The sequence below is a fragment of the Typopeltis vanoorti genome, chromosome 2 (assembly GCF_054136105.1).
Source record: "Typopeltis vanoorti isolate ZY-2024b chromosome 2, IOZ_Tvanoo_1.0, whole genome shotgun sequence".
In the NCBI taxonomy this organism is placed as follows: Eukaryota; Metazoa; Arthropoda; class Arachnida; order Uropygi; family Thelyphonidae; genus Typopeltis; species Typopeltis vanoorti.
Window position 1 is genome coordinate 130,987,697 of NC_143550.1, and position 6,030 is coordinate 130,993,726.

Here is a 6,030-nt window from a genome sequence, read left to right on the forward strand (position 1 = left end):
CGATCCAAGTTGAGACTATTGTCAGCACGTCTTCATCACATTTTTCTACTGTTGATAGATTTGGAAATGCTTAATTTTCCTCGTCCTTAGTTTCGTTAGTACAGGACAAGTTTTGACACAAACGCAGAAATAATAGCTTTTGTTTTTATTAAATTCAGTTCATCTCCTTTGAACTAGATTTGTTTCATTAAATTTGTTAAACAAGTCGGTCAAATATGCTGTCACTTTTGAAATTAATCAAGTTGGCTTGTAAAGAATCATCTGTTTTCTAAAAAGTAGCACTGAGTCAGAGTATAAAATCGATTCAAAAAGCCACTCTACAGCCAACGAACTTCTGTATGGAGAAGCAAGCGATTGGATTCTTCATCAGCATGAATTTTTGTCATGTTCTAGTCGTGAAGGCTTCATAGATTCATTTGAAGAAACTTTTTGGCAAATCAGGCAAATTGGTAATGTTTTGTTTGTAGGCAACAATAAAGCCGTATTTCAAATATTCGATATTATATTACTGGGGTAGCCAACTACGCATCCTTTTGGAGCCAAAATAATTCCGATAAGACTTCGAAGAGCCGCAACCTTCGACCGATGCGATAGTATGGGAGTGACTGCGCTTGGGGAGGTGGGGATGTATTGTCTGCCCTCCACAACACGTTAGTTACCCTTCCGGCGCTCATCTATCGGTATCGTTCAACATATTGTTGCGTGAGTCCACTGGCAGTTTTGTTATCATTGAACTCTTTTAAGTGCTTAGAAATGTCGTATAAAAACGTAAATACAAAGATGACCACAGAAGTTTTAGGCCAGAGTGGGAATAGAAGTTTCTGCGAAACGACAAAGTAAACCGATGTGTGCCATATGAAATAATACTTGAGCAATTCAAAGCCAGCAAACTCGAGCGTCATTATGATACGCATCAGTAATTTTAGTGAAAAATTTCCTTTTGGCTCTGATCTGAGGCGAACTAAACTTGCAACTTTGAAAGAACAACATGGTCAGAGTAAATTGATGTTACCACTAAGGCTGGTTTAATATTGCACAGGCAAAACGTATACACGGAAGGAGAATTTGTCAAAGAATATTGCACAAATACTTTCAGTTTTAGACCCAGATAATAAAGAACTAAAGTGATTTGAACAGATAAGATTGAAAGAAGAATTTCCGTTATCTGTGCTGACATTGTAAATAGCTTACACCATAATATGAAACGCTGCTAGATCTACAGATATTCAGGACAAACAACTAGCTACATTTGTCCGCTTTGTATCTCACGACCTGGACGTCAAGGAAGAACTATTGGACTTAACTATATAACGTTGAAAAATACAGCATGTTGCTTTGACATCAAAGAAGCTCTCGATGTTCACTTACAAAAGCACGAAAAAATCGTCAGCATTGCAACCGATGGTGCTCCAGCTATGAAGGGTAAAATTAAAATGCTCATTGGTCTCCTTGAGAATGATGCTTTGTATTATTCACATTAACTAGATGTTCCCTGTGAATAATACATTGTATTATTCACAGGGAACATCTAGTTGCCAAATGGTTAAATTTGAACATCTAATGGAAATAGTTCTAAGAATTGTCAATTTTATTCGTTCAAGTGCTAAAACACCAACAACTCAAAAGCTTTCTCGATGAGCTGAATTGTGACGAGATTCCTAATGCCGTATCATGGTTTTGCTTAGTAAGGTGCCTCTTAGTTAGCAATTTATTAAACAAGTTTTTTTGTAGTTAAACCTCAAACAGTTTGTTGGAGAGGAGGAGAAATTTTCCCCTCATCTCAAAGACTGGTTGTTAGACATGGCAGTTATCACCGATGTTTTCCAACATCTACAGATATGCGTTTAACTTAAAGGGAAGGAAAAACTAATAACCGATTCGCACAGACTGCTAAGCTTCCAAAGCCAACTGCAACTTTTCTAGAGAGAGACTTGGAAAATAAAACTTTCAATCATTTCGTTTGTCTGAAGAAAATACTGACAAATAAAATCATCTATCATCTGGCCGAAGAACTCAACAGTCGATTTTGCGACCTTGGAGAAATTAAGCCAACATTTTTTTTTTTTTTTTTTGAAAATCCTTTCCTCACGAACGTTGCTTGAGCGCGGTTTTCCTATTTCAAAACCAATTGTGATGGATGTAGCAGCTGCAGAACTGGAGCTTTTGGCACTTCAAGAGGATGAAGGACTGAAGCAAAGTGAATGTTCCGTAATTGAGTTTCGGACCAACGGTATTCATCACTTAAGCAATGTGCCTGTAAACTGATCTCCATTTATGGGTGACCACGTACTCCTGTAAAGCGCTATATTCGACTCTTAAATTTATTAAATCTAAATATAGGTGTTTAAAAGCTTGTAAAAACTGCTTTGACTAATTACACACACAATTTAAGGAGCTTAGTAAGAAAATGGATCTAAGAAAAGCCTCTACTTGTAAATAAGTAACTAAAATTGTTTCAACTTTAAAATTCTTCGAATTGTTCTAAGCGAACTTCATTTAAAGTGTTTCTAATTAAACTTTCTTTATTGCGGTAATTTTTATTAACCCTCTTCTCTTTATTTTGTTCCTCTTTTTGCTTATTTTTTCCTGGTAGAGCAGTGGTTCTTAACCTTTTCGAAGTCACGGAACACTTGATTATAAGAAAAATTTGGGGAACACCAAAAGCATTATGGTCATAAAACTAACAATAAAAATATGCATGGACTTGCCTTTTATAAAAATGGAACCTATTTTAATAGGTTACTTGAGCTTTTCGGCTTGCAGATTTCAGCAATATCTAATATGTGATATAGCTACCCTCATTTCTCTGTCTATATTAGTAAGTCATTCACGCTTTTTAGTTTTTATATTGGTTAATATTGAAAAACCGAGCTGTCGAAAAGCGTAACAAAATTTCCAGTGCCCTTGTGGAGAGAGCTGGGTATTCGGATTGGACAAAAATCCAAAATTCCTCAAGATTTATTTAAGAGAATTTCATTTTTAGAGAACGATCCGTTGACAAAGTAACTAATTGTTCTTCTTGTAATGAAAATTCACAACTCGATGCATGAATATGCCAAATGGATTTTGTATCCAGTCATATATCATTTTGAAAAAAGGCCAATAATTCATTCTTAAGTTCTAAAGTGGGGGAAGAGCACTCTACCCCTGGATAACCATCTTATTTCAGTGTGCAAAAGCAAAGATTCGTACTTGGCTTCCAGAGATATGCAATTTTTAAATTAAAAAAAAAAAAAACATGCTTGTAAAGGTCTTGACTTAATGTAATTTACCATATTTACAACTTGGTCTAGTGCAGGTTTTAATATTGCCGGTAGTGTTCTTGAAAGCTGTCATGTGACATCTTTCACTGGCGGAACACTTGTAACCAGTTCCGGGGAACACCAATTAAGAACCACTGTGGTAGAGCGTGAAGAGCCAAGTGATGCGTGGACGCGAACCGCATGCGGCTCGCGAACCACGTTGTGGCCACCTCTGTTATATATTGTCTACATTTCTCTTGGTTTCAGCCATGATATTATCTGTAAAAAAAAAAAAAAAAAAAAAAAAAACCCTAAATTTACAAAATTTCTAGAATGCAATTTCTCACGTACCTACCGTATTTTTCGGACGATAAGTCGTACCCCAAATTTATGAAACGATTTTTAGAAAAAAAATATTTTATTATATAAAGATATTTACAAATTCTTACGTAATTTTTATTTATTGTTACAATCATTTGTATTAGCAATATTCAGTTCATCTTCACTCTCGGTACTATCACTCGTCTCGTTAATGTCACTGTTCGTATTACTTTCGTCTGAAATATTGTTGTCACTCCTTCAAAAACTGCGTCATCTTCGGTACCATCCATCGCAATACTTATTTCTTAAATGACTTTATAATCGTCTCTTCGTTCACAGTTTCCCATGAATTTTTCACCCGGGTACATACTTCTGAAATTGTTGGCCGTTTCATACGTCCTGTTGCTGTAACATCGTGATTTGGCCTTGCCATCCATTTGTTCCACTCTTCCCGCATAAAATTTTTGAATGGTTTATTAATAGATCCATCCAAGGGTTGTAATTGACTTGCAAGGCCTCCAGGAATGACAGCTAATTCTGTATTCATTTCTTTTAAAAGCTTCTTGGTTGATTCTGTGTTATGCGCTCTGAATTGATCCCACACTAACATCGCAGGCTTTTTAAACAACGCACCTGGACGTTTTGCCCATATCTTTTGTATCCATAATTTCATTCCTGTTTCGTCCATCCAGCCTTTATCTTGAACATGGATAATAATGCCACGGGGAATTTCATCTCTCGGTAACGTTTTTCTCTTGAAAATTAACATGGGAGGGGTAGTTTTGTTCCGTCCGCGCAACAAGCTAAACTACAGTGTAATGAGTTTTTTTCGTGACCTGTTGTTTTGATCACTATTAATTTGATGCCTTTTTTGAATCTACTGTCCGTTTTGAAGGAACATCAAAAGTTAGTCACTTCATTCATGTTCGCTGATATGACAAATGTATGAATTCTATAATTTCATAGATTCTGTAATTTTAGTTTCATAGACAGCCAGCATTTTTTGGACTAGAGTGGTTTTTGTTCGCATGCATAACCCGTGTCTTTTCATAAATCTAAAGCACCAAGACGGTGATCCAGTAAAATCTAAAATTCCATTAGCAGTTGCCCATCGTTTCGCTTCAAAAATTATAATTTTCGTAGAAACAGATATTCCCATGTTTCGATTATTTGTTACCCAATTTTTCATTTGTACTTCTAATTCTGGCCATTTTTCTAGATGCGAACGGAATGTTTTCTTGTGTTTACATAGCAGTTTTAATTGTTCCTCTTGTTTTCTCCACTCACGAACCATTTTTTCTGTTGGTGGTGGACCAAAATGTGTTTCTGCTGCTCTGTTTCCATATTGTTTTGCATAATTTATCACATTTAATTTATAACTCACGTTATATGAAAGTCTTATGTTTTACACTCATTTTTTCTAATTTTAAGATAAAAATTTTAACGACTTATAAAAAAATAATTCAAATGAACCGTACAAAAGCGCATATTTACACACTAATGACTATTGACGCTCTAAATCGGTGATTCACCCACATGCAGCGAGATAACTTAGGTACCTACCTTCAGTGGCGTACTTACTAATTTTGTTAACATATTGCGTCAGTAATTGAACTTCGGTACAGTGTAAAGGTTCGTATTTTAATGTTACCGTCGGACCATAAGAGGCACCCCAATTTTAAGTTGATTTTACTATGTAAAAAGGTGCATCTTATGGTCCGAAAAATACGGTAAATCAAATTGTTTTTACAAGAAAAGGTATGAACATACTTTATACCTTTAAAAAATAATTTAATTTATAAATTTAAAATAATTTATACTCACGTGAAACCTTTTTTATTGGAACAGTTTGCTTTGCATGTAATCCGTGTAATGAAGGTATCGAATATGCACTACATCAAATTGCTAACTGCTTGTCACAATCCAAAACCAATCTAAAATTGATTTCACACATCCCACATATTTATAGTATTATACAGTGAATAAGTCATGACATGTACTTCCTGCTGATGCGTATACTGTACTTGTAAAATCCCGATCACTTGAAAGTGCGCGCTCGCCAACACTTTGCTTCTTAAGACCTGTCGTCGGACTTCAACGCCTATCAGCTGTAACTTGCATTTTGTACGTTTCCTTTGAAAATAAAGCAACCATTACGACCTTTACTTACTTTATATCATCAACATTTTTGATAAATTTTTTTCAGCACCTAATTTTCTTCCTTCATGCTTTCACCTCCCCTTACTTAAATTTCCTTTCCTTTTGCTCATGAGGCCACTACTGCCCCCCCCCCCCCCCCGGATCGTTCCAACGCTCTCAAGGGAGCAGTACTGTGGACTTTGGGAACCACTGATTTAGATTATGCTAATTCATATTTGGTAATTATTTTCTATGCAATCAATTACAATTGCAAATCATTCAACATATTTTCTTTGATTCTAATTTTTTGATTCAGGGTTGTATAAGG